This window comes from Drosophila virilis, chromosome X, assembly GCF_030788295.1.
Source record: "Drosophila virilis strain 15010-1051.87 chromosome X, Dvir_AGI_RSII-ME, whole genome shotgun sequence".
NCBI lineage: Eukaryota > Metazoa > Arthropoda > Insecta > Diptera > Drosophilidae > Drosophila > Drosophila virilis.
In genome coordinates, this window is record NC_091543.1 from 2860569 (window position 1) to 2878723 (window position 18155).

At 41.8% G+C, this 18155-nt stretch overlaps 1 long non-coding RNA gene across 3 annotated transcripts in view; it reads left to right on the forward strand.

Annotated features, from left to right (window-relative positions):
- Positions 1-18155, forward strand: part of LOC138911008 (uncharacterized) — a 220360-nt gene that overhangs the window by 88752 nt on the left and 113453 nt on the right. For all 3 annotated transcript variants that reach the window (XR_011416291.1, XR_011416289.1, XR_011416290.1), the window contains exon 5: positions 17228-17437. This is a non-coding gene — a long non-coding RNA (uncharacterized lncRNA). The remainder of the gene's footprint in view (positions 1-17227; positions 17438-18155) is intronic.

The following is an 18155-nucleotide window of genomic DNA, read 5'->3' on the forward strand; positions in this document are numbered from 1 at the left end:
AAAGTTCTTGATTCGCGTCTATCGCTTTGCTGATGTGCCTATCGATTTTTCTGTTATCGATTAAATGGGGCATTCTCTGAAGACATTGAAGACGTTTCAACATTGTAATTCTTACATATAAAACTGTTTGCATACGAAAAAGCTTCAGCTTATCGCCCTTTCTCATTTTCCCTCTCTATTAACTGTCTCTCTCTTTTTTTTAACTTTACTCTTCGCACTCTCTCTTCTTCCCTCTCTCTGCTGGTTTAACGCTCTTACGACTTTATTTTTCTTTCTTTCAAAACTCTCTCTCTCTTTCTCTCCCTCTATTTCTCTCACTTATTTCATCCGTTCTTTTAAGTCTTTCTGTTTCTGTCCCTCTCTCGTGCCTTCCTTTAAATCTTCCACTCATTTTTTTCCTCTGCTCTCTCCTTTATTTTTTCCTTCTTTTGCTCTTTCATCCGCATCTATTTATTATTTTTTCTCAATTTCTTTCACTATCAAGCTGTTTCTCTTCCTTAACCCACTTTCTCTCACTTTTTCTCTTCTCTCTCTCTCTCGCTCTTCTATTTTCTGACTCGCTCTCTCTTTTCGAATTACATTCTTTTATCTTTGCCGATTCTTCTGCCCCTCTATCTCTCTCTTTCTCTTTCTCTCTCTCTCTCTCTCTCTTTCTCGTTCTCTCTCTCTCTCTCTCTCTCTCTCTCTCTCTCTCTCTCTCTCTCTCTCTCTCTCTCTCTCTTTTGTCTATCTGACTCTTGCTCTCTCTCTTTTTCTATTAATCACATTCTGGTCATCTCTCTGTCAGCCTGTCATTCTCCCATTTTTTCCATTCTCTATTCCAACTTTTATTAATCCCCAACCTGATTCCCATCCCCCCTCCCAACCGTCGTTTCGTCTCGTCGCGGCTATGTCTCATCAACTTTTCTCAGCTAAACGCCGCAAATTGCCAGACAAGTTGAGAAGCATAAAACAATTTGCCAGCTAAATAACAAAACCTAAGAACCAACTACGTCATCCTGAAACGTCCGTTCTCTTCATTTTGCCTCGACAGCCTCAACCTAACCTCATTCCGATGCTCAAACTAACCTCAACTGAGCTTCACTTGCTGTGTCTGTGTCGCCAAACCACAACAAAGTGCAAATTTATGCCACAATAAATGTTGCCCATAGTGTCTAGTCTAGTCTCTTAACAGTTCCGGGCGGGGTAGCAGACAGAGATGCGGGAAGAGAGAGGGGAAGAGGGAGAGCAGCAGTTGACCGATGCAAGTCTTTAAGGCGTCGCGTTATGGCGCTTCTAAGCATTTTGATGGGACGACACCTACAAAAGGCCTTCAAACCGAAAGAGCGACAATAATCCACATAAATAAAGCACAAATGGATGGACGGGTGGTTCGCCGGGCAGGTTAGTTTAGGGTTAGAGTTGGGCTCTTGTCAATAAAGCAGCAAAAGTAAAAACTTTGGAAGGCGCCCCATAAACTGTCAGGCATCAGTAACTTATCGACCCTTGGCTTTTAAGTGGATGATTTCAGGTTTCAGATTTCCGTGCGCACACACACACACACACACCTGACCAGACAGCTCCTTTCTCTATGTGTGTGTGTGTGTGTGTGTGTGTGTGTGTGCTGAGGTATTTCCCATACCCTGTGCTGGCCACAAAAAAGGTTAGCATAGTGCACAAATTTATGCAACAGGTGTATAGAATAGAACTTCTTGGTCTAAGAGCTTTCGCATTTTTGGTATTACAGATTTGGATAATGGACAATTGAATGTAGATTACCGACATGAGATCATTATTTTTACAAAACTTGCGATCAAAATCAAGAGATTGCATAGTTATTGGACAAATAAATGAAAGTAAATTCACGCTTATGGGTGGAATAGGAGTGAAAGTTCAATTTTCATTCGTTTGATCTTCAACCTGTTTTGTGACCTTGGAATTTTGTTATTTCTAATCATAACCAGTATCGGAAAGCTAAAATTACATACAAGAAGGAGCTATTCAGGGCAAGAATTAGTTTTCACTCTGGAAGATACGAACTTCTATTTTACAGGGTATTCTCACGTTGCGCACTCTTTGCTCGATTTCTTTTATTTCTTTTTTATTTCACTTTCTATGCGGGCGGCTGGCGCTTTTCCGCTTTTATTCAGTTGCTGTTGTTGTTTCTATCTGCTATTTTCTTTATGTTGCCATTTTACCAAGCCCCCGCGTCCGCCCCTTGGCCCCGCTGTGTACAGAGCTACACTCCATGGCAGAGCTGCCCCGTCTTCGTCTTCGTCATCGTCGTCATCGTCGTCATCATTTTATTTTATAAACTCCTGCACTTTCTGGTCAACTTGACTGACTTTTAGTTGTGCCTCGAGTGGGGCAGCTGCGGCGACTACACAGTAAAAAAAATTGCTTTCAATTGTAAAAAAACGTTTTGTTGTGGCATAAAGCTGGCAGCATTTGTGCTCCACAAAACAATAGAGAAATGTGATTTCCTTCTTGTGTTAAATGCATAAAATTAACTTGAGTTGAACCGGCGACTGTTCGAATGCTGGTTCAACGCTTGGACAGCGAGTTCTTACAGACTCTTGGCATTTCATTTGCGTTTTTTTTCACTTTCTGCAGACAAACTGATCAGTGTCCGAGCGTCGAACCAGCAAGCTAGAGGTTGCCAGGTCAAATCCAGCAAGAGCAAAATACTATACAAACTTATTTCCCTTGCTTCGGACTGTGCCTGGATCAATCTGTCTGGACAGCCCCTTTTTTATATATTTAAATTTGAAATTGAGCCTTGACGCTGACTCAAACCTGTTTGAATCGATGTTATATTTGTCGGTTTGTTATAAGATAGAAACTTGCTATGAAATTGTTTGCTGTGTAGACACACGCACACTCTCTACGTGTTTGGGTGTGTGTGTGTGTGTGTGTGTTTAGGTGTGCCTGTTTGTGGTTAGCTGCTGCTGTTGCTTCTGCGGCGGCTGCTGTTGCTGTTGCTGCCGTGCACATCAAGTGTCCTTAAACGGATTAAGGGTGAATGATAGCGGCTTATGTCTTAGGTGTGTCTGGTGTCCTTTTGTGAAATACGCCCCAAGCCCCCCGTCGCTGCCTCTGCCTCTTCCTCTGCCTCTACTTCTGCTCCACCTGCCCTTTCAGCCCATCTAATGCCCTAGCCTTTGCTGTTGTTAGTTGGTGCTTTAATGTTTTCACATTTTATTGCGGCTTTGCCGTCCTGTTTCGGGCTCCTAGCTGCGGGCCAACTCGTGGCGACGGCATTTTGCTTGGCTCTTGACTTTTCACTTCTTACCAGCGGGCGATGAGTGCATAACAATTTGTGAGAAGCAGCAGCTGAGAGAGAGAGAGAGAGAGAGAGAGAGTGAGAGTGATAGAGTGAGAGGAGAAGAGGCGGCGAAAGCGTTTGATGGGATTAAAGTATCGAAAGTCTCCTGGGAGCTGCAAAGATACTCTGGAGCAGTTGAATAGCTCGCGAGAAGAGCGACAAATATATCTCAGCTGATCTGCGAAGTTATCTTATCCCGATTTCTTACAGGATTTTAGAAATAGTTACTCGCTCAGAATTATATTTCCTCTTACAACTGGTTCTATTTGGTTCGTATATAAAAAAATTTCCTTTTAGAACTAGTTACAGATTTACAGCTATATTTCCCTTTCTGGTTCAACCTTGTAAATTTCCTCCTAGAACTAATAACTGATTCACAAAAAAATTATTTTAGATCGGAACTAGTTAATGATATTTAACGCTTTTGATCGGAACTTGTTTGTATAAAAACTGGTTCCAGATTCACAACTAATTTCCTCTTTGAACAGGTTCCCTTTGGTTCAGCATTGTATATTTCTTACCAGAACTAGTTCCTGATTGATAAGTTTTCCCTCTCTCACAAGAACTAGCTACTGGTTCACAAATGCAGTTGAACTAGTTGATTGCACAGCTGGATCTAGTTTATGAACCATTCTAGTTCGTTAACAATATGCTGGCTCAAATTTATTTAAACTGAATATATAAATATCGTATAGATACAGATAGATAAGAAACTTGAGCTTGCCTAAAGTTCATATTAAAATTGGGTTAAAGCTTACGTGAACTTGTTCGTAATGTCTCCAATTTTAGGCTAGGGAAGTTCATATCAAAAGTGGGCTATTTATAACGTGAACTGGTTCGCCGCGTATTCAATCTTTAGCCTGGGAAATAAAAAAGCTCTGACAGAAATCAGGTTAACGAACTATAATCAACTAAATAATAACAAAACAAGCAGCTCGTGAACCTTAAACTGCGATTGTTACTGTAAAAGAACTAGTTCCATTTGTGTAGCACGCTTTTATGCTTAAGCTCTTTTTTATTCAAGCATACATTTTGGTTTTAAATAGCTTCAACTAAGGCAGCACTTAGCCTAACCAAAGGCTAATTTGTTGCAAAAGAACAAGTTCGATTTATGCGAACACATGTAACTGCTTTGTAAGTTGATTTTCGAGAGTTTCCTGCATAATTGTTGTGGCTTGAAGCTATTTAAGATCAATAAATAAATAAATAAAAGCTTGGCTAACAAAGAGAACGAAATTATTTTCGAAATTATTTTGTGAACAAGATGCCAAGATAGACAAAAGTCCCATCTCCCTTTTGTATACCCTTGTTGAAAGTATTCTGATATTGTCACGGAATGTGTAACGCATAGAAGAAGGCATCTTCGGTTCCATAAAATATATATAGCATCCGTTCTATACTTTATATAAAATGTAAGATTTTAGAAAATTTAATAATCTTGATCGAGTCGTTATAGCCAAGTTACCCTGTCTGTTCGTCCGCCTGTTTCCATGCGAACTAGTCTCTCAGCTTTGAAGCTTTCGTATTGAATCAAAAGAGGACGGATCGCAGCACTATATCATATGGTTGCGATGGGTATAATCGATTGAAAAGTAGGTTCTTGTATGGAAAACCTTGTTTCTTTATCAAAATATCTTGATCAGAATAGCAAATCAATTAGCTTAACTATGCTGGCTATATCTAAGCCAAGTCTTATCAGGATCTCACTTAGGAAAGAAATCGAAATGGAGTAGTTTGTCTAGCAAAACATTCTGTTCTACAAGATATTTTCCTTCGCAGAGCTTCGCTCTTCTCACTCTTCTTTCCAGGGCAGGGTATCAAGTCTTCGGCATGCCTGAGCTAACCCTACTTTCTTAGTTATTTTTTTTGTGTGTGTGTGTGTGTGTGTGTTAACCCTCCCGCTGTCTAACCGCAAGACAATTAAAAAGTTGGCGCCCGAAAATTGCCGCAAAATTGGCGGCTGTTCGCGAGCAAAAACTCAACTTGTGGCACGTACGGCAACTGCAACAACTGCAACAACAACAACAAGAACAACAGCTGCTGCTGCTGCTGTCTTTAGACAATGACACAAATCAAAAAGTTGAAGGCGAATGCAAAGTTTATGCGAGCGCAACAGAGCCTCAAACAAATTGCGAAATGTCGCACAACTTAGCCAACCGCCCCTTTTCATCCCCCCCCCCCCCCCCTCTACCCGGCCACGCCTCTGGCTGTCTACTTGTGGGCTGTTTAATTTTCTTGTCTAATTGCGTGGCAGAAGAACAACAAAAACACAGCTTCAAAAGCAGACGCAGCGACAAAATAATCGACGGTACAATGCGGCGTATACGTGATTTATTTGCTCCACAGAACAATGACAAGGGGCAAGGGGTAGACTGTCAAGTGGTCGGTGGGGGGGAGTGTGGGTTAATGGAAAGTTGTTGGCGTAATCTCAGTGTCAATATTTATAAAATATTTGTAAAATACGTGCCCCCAAAGTTGAAAATCAATTGCCAAACACGAGATATGCGTCACATGGCACCGCAGGGCCAGCACCAAGGGGGAAGGCAGCATGAGTGTGGCGGGTAGTGGGAAGGGGGGGGGGGGGGTGGGCTTGAGTGGACAGCAGCATTTGAAAGCCAATCCGTTTACTTTCATTGACAGTTGTGCGACACATGCGTTACACAAAAACCAACAGAAAAAAAGAACCCCCCAAGCCGGAGCCGGGGCCGCAGTCAATAAAACAAGTTGTTTTTGTTGCCCGGCAAATATGTCAGCAGCGGGTGAAAAGCACTCAAATTAATAAACTCCATAAAATGTGAGCGCAGACAGTTATGAAACAAGTTCGAGTGCGAGAACAGGCACTGATAGACGCGCAAATACCCTAGCATAATGAGATTAAATGAATATTTAACTATTTCTAATTTGAAAAAGAATAAATATATATGCGAGAGATTCTTCGCTTAAGTAGACTATGTTATCTTACAGCTAAGTGACAAGTTCTCAACTCATATAGTAGAACATAGAACATAAGTCCTAAGAGAGCCTCTAGACCTCAAATAGACTTAGTTTAATGTGTTCTAGCTTAGATTATGGGGTATAATAAAATACTGGCCATGGACTAATGGAGCGTCTCAGGACACTAGAAAACTTGAAACTAATAAGAAAGAAAGTAATTTTTTTTTGTGTTTTTCATTTATCAATAACTGCCCAGATCTCTGCAATATGCTCCATTTGAAAGTAAATTCATAATGAAGGAACATTTAAGTAAACACATCCGAAATATTCCAACACTCGCGCTTAAAGATCCTGAGATTCTGGCATAGAAACAAGGCGATGTCTCTGCTCGTGAGACTATACAGGGTATCAAGAGCGCAAAACAAAGCGAAAAGAGTGAGTGAGGCAGGGAGGGAGGGAGAAGGGGAGAAAGAGCAGAGGGAAAGAGAGAGCGTAAAAATGTGAGTGAAGAAAACAAAAACCGAAACCGAAAACGAACTTCCAACAATGAACAATGAAAGAGACGCTCCTGTGTGTGTGTGTGTGTATGTACGTGTGTGTGTGTGTGTGTGTGCGTGTGTGCGCAGCATTAAGTGGCCTGCACCCAAACGCAGCCCACATATGCCCCATGCGACACTTACCCCCCCCGCCCGCCCGCTGCCAGTAAATCAATGCGGTAGCTTCGAGCAGACGGTCACGCATTGGGGATCAGGGTGACGGAGAGGGGGAGGGTAAGTGGAGGGTCTGGCCGGACAGTAGTCATGGCCATGACGGCTGCTGGGGCGAATGCTCTTGGCCTTTCGAACATCAGACACTCTGTCAAACTTTTGTTTGCAACGCGCCAGAGGGTGAGCGCCTGCTCTGTGGCGGAGGGGTGGGGCAAGGTAAAAGAGGCGGAGGGAGAGGCATTCGGGTTGGGGTTCATGGCCACTTCAAACTCGCACACACACACACACACACACACACACACACGAGTGACGCGTGAGGTGTGCCGTCAGCAGGGAAGAATGGGTACAGATTGTGGACGTAGACGGGCATAGAACGGAGATGCTAAAGGTCAAAGGGGAGCAACAGCAAGGAGTGAGAACGGGGGGTGGGGGAGGGTGCAGGTTGAGCCCTTCAATGTTGACGCTCAAGCTGAAGCTGTCAATTGTTTTAACCGTCTGCACTGGACACGGGGCAGCCCTTGGCTGTCGCTGGACTCCGGCTCCGGCTGTGGAACCGTGACCAGGATGGAGCAGCTATACGAATGAAAGGGGGAACGGGGAACAGGGCATTGGAGGGAAACATGGGGCCAGGAAGGGGCAGCTTTTGTTTGACAGTTTTAACACTCATAAAGAGCGGACAACAATTGGAACGATGCGAACAGGTTAACCACCTTTAACAAAGCCCAAGAATCGCTTAAAGGCTAGGAGGCCGTGGCAAAACGGAATACAACATGTTGCAACAAGTTGATGGAATGTTGTTTTTTTTTTTTTTTTTTTATTGTTTACACAAATTTGAAACTCGAGCATAAATAATTGTAGCAAAAGTTTCAAATGGAATAGATGTAAAAACTTAACTACAGTGGGAAAAATATAAAAAAAAAGAAAAAAACAGAAAAAGTTCTATTTGAAGCACTTTTAATTGAAACTGATTGCAAAGGAAAAAGCATTCTTTGTATTCTGTTGGGGAACATTTTTACAATTTGATGTCTATGTTGAAATGAAAACTCTTTTACTTTAGATTATGTTCAGTTAGAAATGAATATAACTAAAGCTGAGCGTGTTGTATGTTAAAGGAATTTACATTCATCTGATGAAAAGCTCAGCTGGATAAATCTTCCACCGCAAGTGCAGATCTCTTTAGATGACGGACCTCCTAACATAGAAAGGCAGGTTTTTGTGCTGCGCTCGCCTGGCTGACCCACATGCTCATAAGTAAACGTCGAGCTGCAGTGTTCCATGCTTGAATTCCTTAGCACCAGCTGGACACACTTTTGGCCCTTATAACCAAGCATATCGTATGCAGCTTGAGGCTTGTTAGTTCGGCTATTACTTGAGCTGGGCGCTGATCTGGGGCGCTGCAATGGGGTGCTGCCATGGGGCGCTGCTGTGGGGTGCCCAGCTTTTGTATTTCGGGCCATATAGAAAGTATGCCTGTAATATTGACAGAGAGGCACTTAGTTGGATATTCCAGTGCCCAACTACTAGAGGGAAGAATCTCTGTTTCACCAGGCAACAAGATTAACTCTTCGTTTTTTGCTAGGGTCCAAAAGGTGCCCTGCCAGTCTCCTAGTCTGCCTCTTCGGAAGAAGCAATATTTCATCTCCTTTGCAGCTCTTTTCCAGCTCCAACTATCTTCCATTACCTTGAAACTCTACCACGCGATCCATCTGATCTCCTCGAGCAGGACCTTATGTTTTCTCCGTGCCTTGCTGTGGACTTAGTTGCTCCCTCTCTCTCGTTCCTTAAGTCTCTGACTGAGTTCAACAACCAGCATCACAATGGATCGAGGCTTAACTAATCCCTCAACTGCTGAGCTTAGACAAGCTATCATCTAGGCAAATGTCGTGTTTCAATCAAATTGAATCGAATTAAAATATACTCGAGCTATTTGTACTCGATTTAATTACCAGCATTGATAAGCTGGGCCAATGTTGAGAGCTGTCAACTCGTGTCACTTTGGTATGCTTAAGGGAACTTGTTTAGTGGAGCTGTCTACTTTTTCACTCAGCGACAACTCAATTAAGTGAATCCCCATTTAAATAGCAAACACAAGCAGGTCGTCAAGCAGGGGCGCCCGAGCAGGGATCGATTTGTCTAGTTAGGCGCCCGAGCAGGGACCGATATGTCGCCTAAAGCTGGCGTTTAGTTAGCTGATTAAGTGGCCTTAATTATTATTGGACAACTAGATGTTGTCTTAAAGTTGCGTTACATTAGCCTTAAGACGGGGCAGGGGTAGGTCTGAGGGGGGCCTGGGCAGCTGCCGCTGACAGTGCATGCAACTGGCAAGCAGGCAGTCAGGCAGGTGAGGGGCAGGGGGGTGCAAAGGGAAAAGCCCAAGTGAAAGCCAAAGCAAAGCGACAAAACTTTTGCCACAACCAAGAAAATGCAGACAACTTTTGTCATCTGATTCTCAGTTTTGCACTTTTCTTTTCTTGCTTTACCTTTTTTTTTTTCTCTGAAAATACCCTGTACTTAACTGGCGTAACTGAGGAGTTGCTTGAGCTAGAGCTGGACAACTTTCCTAAAAGGTTTTTTTTTTAAACCCAATTAAGGCTGCATTTCGTGCTTTATTTTGACCAACTTTTATGTAGGCATCTACAGGATATCTGTGCGTACAGCTTTTTGCTTCGTTTTTTTTTTCCTTCCTGCTGTTGTTTTGCTAAGCAAAGAATTTTAATATTTACTAACTTATGCAAAAAGTGGCAGCCGCCGACTGCCGACTGCTTCTGCTGCCTGCTGCCTGCTGCCTGTTGTCTAATGAAATGCAGCAGCTCCTCTGTACCGCACCGCCCCCGCCCCCGCCCTGGCCTTAACTTAACCCACTCGCCAAGCGTTTAGTTTGCGAGTCGAAAAATGAAAGCCAGAAAGTGGCGGCAACTTTTGCCAGCTGCCAAAAGTGGCGACAGTTGATAGCAGGCAGACAAAACTTGGCCCTAAGTAAATGCGCTCCAGACGTGTGCATTACCTGCACCGCTCCCACCCCCTCCTCGCTTTTCCCCTTTCCACACCCGTCCAACAACAACAACAACAATAACAGCTCTTGATGGACCAGCAGCTGGTGGCTGGCAATTTGCCCGCATGCCCCAGAAAATGACAAAAAAAAAAAAAAACGTCCACGAAAACAATTTGCCGCCGTTTAACAAATTGAAATGCCAAGCGCTGATTATTTGCGAACCTCCCAGAACCCACTCCTCAAATCACGCCCACTAGCCTCTGACCTGCTTGTTAGGCTAACCTGGCCATTCTAGAGGTCAGCTGATGGCAGCTGTCAAGACATTTGCTGCCCAGCTGCAGCTCTTCAATTCGTAATGTGTCGAAAATGTGTTGCTCGCATGACACATTTGTGCTTAAAAAGTTGTCAACTAGCAATTTGATCGACACATTGAGCGCAATTCAATTAGTGTTGCCTTGAAAGTGAAATTTGTTACAGGTGGCAACGCGATTCGAACCTTTCCATGCATAACAGATTGAAGGAGCAACTAATTAGCTGCTCCAATTTGACCTAAACATGCCATAGAGGCTAGTTATCAATGCATTTGGTATTTAAGTGTTTGCAAATTTTACATAAACTGCATAAAGCCAATCAGGTGGCAACGCTTCTTAGCAATTAAATTGTCAAACAGCTTAGGACAGCACTTAAACTTGGCTTAAGCACATAAATTGGCTACGTATTATTGCATTTGGTGTGCCAGTGTTGCATTTGCGTTTTAAGTCGTTTAATTTGCTGTTTGAGTGTTGTAAAGCTCTGAAATTGATAATATGGCAACGCTGCGGCAACATATCTAAGCTTGAATTCCAGACTTACATAATTTTATAAAAATAATAAACAATTTTAGAGAAAAGTAATGAAAACGCAGAAAGCATTTTTAACGCCAACAAATTCAAGTGCCAGTGTTGAGAATTAGATACGAAATACCTAAAATGTTTGAATGTAACATAACATTTTGTGAATGAACTTAAAGATTTGTGCTAGTGTGCGTTGTGAGCTTGTGTGTGAGTGTGTGTGTCTGTGTGTGTGTGTGTGAGTGTGTGTGTGTGTGTATGTGTTTGAGTGTGTGGCCAGTGTTGGTAGTCGTCATTGGAAGTAGCTGATATTGCCATATGGGGGCCACTTAAGCACACAAGTTGTTGCACAAAATCCATATATAAATAGGCACGCACTCAAAGCAAGAGGAAATGTGAGAACGAGAGGGTGAGACTGAGAGAGTGAGAGGGAAGAGAGGGGGAGAGCATGTGTAGAGTTGTGGAAAAGTTGTTTTGGTGTGTGCCACATTTTTGGGCAACTTGCGAGCAACTTTGCACCAATTAAACTTGTTAAAACGCTCGTTTTGGGTTATCCAAAAGCTGACAACTTCACTACACAAAACTCTAATTACATTTGGTGAATGCGCAGAGGCACACACACACACACACACACACACAGCCACACACACGCACACACACACATACGACTACAAACACTTGCATTTGTAGAATGCAGCCCTTAGTTGTGCATAATTAAAAGTTATTTTATTGTTGTGCCTGTGCGCAACAACAAGTTGTGGCTACTCGAAATGCGGCTCAGTCAAATGTGCGACTTACTCGTTGAAGGGCGGGTGTGCCTGTTGGGAAGGGGGAGGGGGTGGGAGGGACGGCAGACGAGGAGCCAGACTCTTGTGTGGTAATCTAATAAGCCGTGACAATATGTAAGCTTTGTTGTGCTTCTTGTAGCTCGACACAGATCAAAATTTGGTCAGTGGGAGAGAACGGAAGATAGATTGATGTATTGATGTACATATAGTAGAGCTGTAGATGGATAGATGACATTACGGAAAGAGGAATGATTGATGAATAAATGTGATGATAAGCTGACAGATTGAAATGATGGATGCATGGATTGATGTATTGATGCAGCTATAGTGGAGTTGTAGATCGATTGATTGATAGCTTTTTATGGTATCAAGGGTTAATTATGTTGCTGTATGATTGATGGACTAATAAGTTTATGTAATCGTGCTATAAGTATAAACTGAAAGTGTAAATGATTGACAGATAATTAATGAATGATACAATGGGTTGTTTGTAAAGAAGAGAAGCATTGATAGCTTATTAAGAAGGTGACTGATTGATCGGTTGATTGATTGGACTGTCATGTATTGCTGGATAGATTGAATTGGAGAGTTAATTAATTGATATAATGCTTCGTGACAAGAGTTAGGCATCAAAACGGCAATTCCATTTACATTTGAGTTAAGCCTGTGCCTGATGATGTTGCCGATGTGCGTTTCGCCGTATTCTTGCCGCTCGTCTTTAATCTTGGACGCAAGTTTTAATTGCCAAAGTTGTTTTAGCTTCGGTTTGTGCACTTCTTTGGTCAGCCTAATGGCTAATAAACATAAAAAATATGGCCTAAAAGCGCGCGATGTACATAAAAACCAAATTAATATATCCTTGGAGACCCGCAGAGACCACGCAACTTGCAACTTTACAGCTTGCCCCCCCCAACACAGGAAAAACCACAAAATAGAAAGAAAAAAAAAATGAAGAAAATATATGCTGTGGCTGTGGCTGTGGCTGAAGTTCATGAAGTTGAATTTGAAGACAAGTTTGTGTATTTATTTCGAGGCGTGGATTTGTTGTGCAATTTTCGGCAGCAGCTGCTAATTCTGTCAAAATCACACAATGCAATACATCACACATCCCCTCTCCCTCCCCAACCCCCTCTCTCACTCTCTCTCTCTCTCTTTCCTTGCCTGGCAGGCCATCAGTCGACTGGACAAATTCATGGCAACACTCGAGATAGATTGCCAGGCCCCGGAACACAGAGCCCAGCTTCTCCCAGCTCCTCCCAGTGTTCCCATTGCAATTGTGTTGTGCATCCACGCATTCGTTGTGCCGCTTGGCCCCCTCTTCAGCTTTCGCTGAGTGCCACATTTGCCACAGCTGAGATTCTCTCTGTTCTCGGTTCTCGGTTCTCGGTTCCCGGTTCGCTGTTTGCCTCGCATTGGGCCAAAAATTGTGCCGGCATTTGACAGCCGCCGCATCCATTCAGCGACATTTGCTTTGCTCCACTTGGTTGCCACATTTCTCTTTTGTTTTTTTTCTGCTTCTTTTTTGTTTGTTATTTTTTTTTGTGTGTGTGGCAACGACGCTATCTGTTTTTGTTGGAGAGCTAATGCAAATATGCTTTAAAGCCGCCTCATTTGAATGAGCCGCGTCACGATTTTCGTCTACGGCAAGCTAAAGCGTTGCCATATCGCTTAGCCCTTAGAGCCCGTTACACTTAGTTGAGCTCTTGCTTTCATTCATCTCTGTGAGAGTGCCAAAAGATCCATTTATGAACTGGGTGCATTATGGCGGCTGGCAAATAACTTTTGAGGAATAGACATAAGCATATGTGTAAACTCCTAGATATCAATCAAATCTAAAGTATATAGCACTTTTCCTTATCGAGTCATGCCCAAAACGACCTGCCTTGAAATCGATATTTATCGATATTGTAACAATTGGGGTAACTATCGAGAAAGTGTCTGAGAGTATTTATTTGGGAGCGAAGTAACAGAAGAGGACCTAAGAGTTCCAGATTTGGTCCAAAATCTGTTGTATCCGGCTTTTTTTCTCATCGAGCTATAACCAAAGTCGATAATTATCGATATAATGAGAATCGGAGTAACTATCGAAAAAATGAGAATAGAAAAAGCTATCCTGGGAATATCAAAGAATATTTATTTAAAATCGGAGATTTTATAGTTAGCTGAGATCGATTGTATTTAGTATCTTATGGGTTCGGAGACTTTAGAGTTCTGGACCATGTCCTCAATCTTGATATTAACATAAATTGCGAGCTGTGATAAATATGTATGTATCGAACGAGTCGTAATATGTGCTTTTGATTTCTATTTTTTCATAAGAGCTGGCATTTGTGAACTCAACCAACATATTGAATTGATTTGAATTAAGCAAATCGAAACGGTAGCTGAAAATTCCCAGCCCCGTTGCGTTTGCCATTTCGAAATGCGTAATCAGAAAGTCGATGTGACATTTGACTTTTAATGCTTCGTGTGCCTTGGGACTCGAGTGTAACACGGGCATGCTTCTTAAAAATACATCGAATGCAAATAAGAAAAGCAGCCCGGGCACATTTATGCCCTGCCTGGGCCACTGGGAAGGGGCCTCTCGGCTATTGGCCCTGTCAATCAATTAGGAAAGCATAATATCCACAAAAATGCTACAGTTACATGCAATCACAATTAAGCCAACAAATGCAACAGGAGCAACAATACCAAATGCGTGAGCCATGCGTGGCAAGGGCTCGACCAGCAGCTACCCTGTAAACGGCTGCATGCCTCTGAAAAAATGCTTACATGACAAATGCAACAAAAAACATGTATCAGAACATACACATTCTTGATTATTAATTTACATTAAGATATGCATACATCACGATGTATATGCATCAAATTGGACGTAAATACCTAATAATATATGTTTATCATCAACTAAATCATTAGGATGCATTTTCCCAAGATCAATCTAAGATAAACCATGTATATAACAAATTATGTCTGCATCAAGCTTTCATACATCATGATGTACAGGAAGGTAAACTGTGATTTATATGCATTAAAATGGCTGTAAATGCCGCATAATATATATATATATATCATCATATTAATATATATCTGAATAAATGTACGTAAACATATGCGTATAACAAATTATATTTCTATCATACTGTCATACATCATGATGTACAGATTTGATAACATGTGATGTATATACATTAATATGGCTCTAAATGCTGAATAATCATTGAAATATACTTTAGGATGAATGTATCTTAAAGTATGCACACAAAAAATTGTTGTCACGTCAAGCTGTCATACATCATGATGTACAAATTGCAAAACTGTGATGTATATGCATTAAAATGGCTGAATAATGTATGTAATGTATCCTCATATAAATAAATTTCAGGATTTATCTCAAGATAGCCACGTCAAGGTATCGTACATCATGATGTACAGACAGACAATGTAGCAGAACTAGATAAGTTTATCAAAGACTCACATGAAACCAATAGGCTTCACTTCGAATTAATTCCGTGCAGGATATCACAACTGTAAATATGCATAAAATAAAATTTTTGGCAAAAACCATGCAAAAACAACAATTGCAACGTCAATAATAGAAAGCAGCACATTTTTTGCTGACTTGTCGCTTCGTCGAGCAGACTTACCAAAAAAAAAAAAAAAGAAATTAAAAACAAAAACATAAATCGAGAATAAATAAAGGCTGGCAAAAATTGACTTAAATTTAACAAACGGCCAAATGAATAAACTATTAAAGCGTTATAAATGGCCAAATACAAACAAACATGCCGAAAATGAAGTGAGTAAAAGTTTTAATTGAAAACTGGTCAAAAGCTGACCGAAAAGCTGGCGCAAAGTGGTGCTCAAAAAAGGGTACACAAAAGTGCCCAAAAGTGCCCATAAACGTGGCTTGAAATGTGTGTAAAAAGCCTTTAAAACTGGTCTCGAATTAACTTTCGTCCCTGCCTTCTTTTAGCTGGCAGGCGCAAATGTGTTTAAGCTGCGTGTGTTCTGAGTGAAGTATATAAATCGAATCAGTTCAACTTTTCAATACCCGTCTTAAAAGCGCTTTCAGAGTGTGGAAGTTGAAGCCCAAGCTAATGCCTTAAAGAGTTTACAAACAGGCATAAGAAAATCAAATAAAAGACTGCTTCAAACCCGCTTTAAATCTTTTTCAATGACCGAAAACCCTCTCAAAGCCCCGCTGGAAACCCATTTTCAAAACCCGATGAAAATCCCTTTTTAAAACCCTTTTGGAAAACTCCTTTTTAGAGACCCTTTTAGAACCCCTTTCCCGTTTCAAACCCCCTTTAAAGCTCTTTTTCAAACCCCCTTTTAAAACCCCGCTTTTAAACTCCTTTTCAACCCCCTTTCACCCTTAAACCCTTTTCAGATCTAAAGATCAAGCCATAAACAAAAACCCAGACCTTATAGAAACCTGATGAGATTTGACCAAGTTATGAAGCAGGGAAATTTTCACATATGTACTAACGGGTATACCTCGGCTTTGCCCGTGTCACATGAAACATGGATTCTTTGAAAGGTCTTTAAAAATGTGTTTGAGCTTTCTCAAAAATGTGGAACATATGGAATTTCCCGCAACCTCGTCTTAACCTGCACCTTTATTACAAGAGGTAACTGCAGTAAAAATTTCGGCTGCCTTTCAGAATAGTTTTATATATAGAGATCAGTTGTCAAGTGTGGGCGGGTGAAAGTGGGCGTGGTCGTTGCGGTAAGAGCATCTATTAAAACTAAACCAAACGCACAAACTGAAGTGCAGCAGCGAATAGAGCTAAAATGTTTCAATTTAAATTAATTATTGTTTGCGCCACAAGTGGCGACTCGTGCGGGGAAGGTCGTCTAGGGGCTGGAGGAGGGAGACGGCGGGGCGTGGCAACAAAAGCATCGCAACTTTTAATTATGGTTACAAAGATTTTTAGTCCTTGTCGATGGCGGAGGCAGCGACGACGACGACTGCCTCGACTGCCTGACTGTATCTGTATCTGTGTCCGTGTCCTCTGTTTCCTGTGATGCCCACCCCTCCCCTCACCTCACTAGTCAACCCTTGAGCAGATTCCCGCTCCCCCCTTTCACCCTTTGGGCGGGACAACTTTGACCAACATCGATTAAAACGATGAAAACGGGGAAAATTGCGCCAACTAGGAAAAACTGCAGCGACGGCAAATGAAAATTGCGCGAAAAAACGAGGCGAGAACTTGCACAAAAAAATTAGAGTTGAAGAAAGAGAGAGGGAGCAACAGAGGGAGCAAGAGAGGGAGCGAGAGAGAGATGGAAAGTGAGAGAGTTGCAAAAGTTGAACGGTTTTTATTACGTTTGAAAAAGTTGTGGAAAAACGCGATTGCCGCTTAAGAGCATCACGAAAAAGATGGAATTGGGCTCGGGGATTTGGTGTTGGGATAGCAACAGGGAATTGTGAAAGGTCGCGGAGCGGGGTTGGGCGTAAACTGACAATGGTCGTCTGTGGGACGATGCGGGGCGTGGCGGGGCGGTGGGAATGTAAGCAAACGTCATGCCTGGGTTTGATTTAGTTTTTTGGTTGCTTTGTTATTTTTAAATGTTATTAACTCGTTTCTCGCTCTCTCCCCCTCTCACTCGCTCTCTCTCTCTCTCTCTCTCTCTCTCTCACACACTCTCTCTCTTTACTTTTGCAGAGACTTGCTGCCAGGAAACTTGAACCACACGGCAAGCAGTGAAAAATGCGCCACTGTGGGCAACAGAAAGCGCACAGGTTGTTGGCTGGCTCACCGACAAACAAAAGCTGCTTGCTATACAACTCGATGTGAATTAAGCAGCCTTGAGGTTATAAACGAACGATATTCGATCGGGAATAAAGCAGATAACTGCCAGCTCTTATGTGGCGGGTAAGTGTAATTCGATTATATATTATTATTTTAGATTTATATTATAATAATATAAATTACAATTATATATTTAATATATTTGTCAAATTCTAAAGACAGTCTTCAATATTAAGCTTAGCTAATTCTCTGATAACCCTTTGCTATTGACTGATGGACTAACTGATTGATTGACTGACTGATTGATTGATTTAGTGACTGACTGATTGATGACTGACACTGATTGATTGACTGCTTGATGATTGACGCACAGCCCCAACCGTAGAGCTGGAAAGCTGATGATGTTACATATTTATCAATTCCACTTAGCTACCAAATCTTATTGACATCGGTCGAAAAGAAGGTTCTGTTTATAGTCCGCTTATTATTGATAAATCTGATCAACATCAGAGCACTATAACGTATATCTGTCATAGAAAAGATCGGGCGTAAAGTAGGTTCTTGTATGGAAAATGTGTTCTTTTTCTCAAGACATGTTTACCAGACTTAACGTTCGCAAGCTTAACTATGCTGTCTATATAGGAGTCACATCTTTGTCCCAAGAACTCACTATATATATATATACTATATAGCTCCGTAGGAAGAATCGTTTGAACAAATGTGTTTTTGTATGGCAAGATATATTTTGTTTTCCAACACTATTTCAACAAACTCCGCATTTACGAGCTCGTCTCTACTCACATATCTGCCGAATCGCTTCTGCTGCTTTATCTGAATAAGC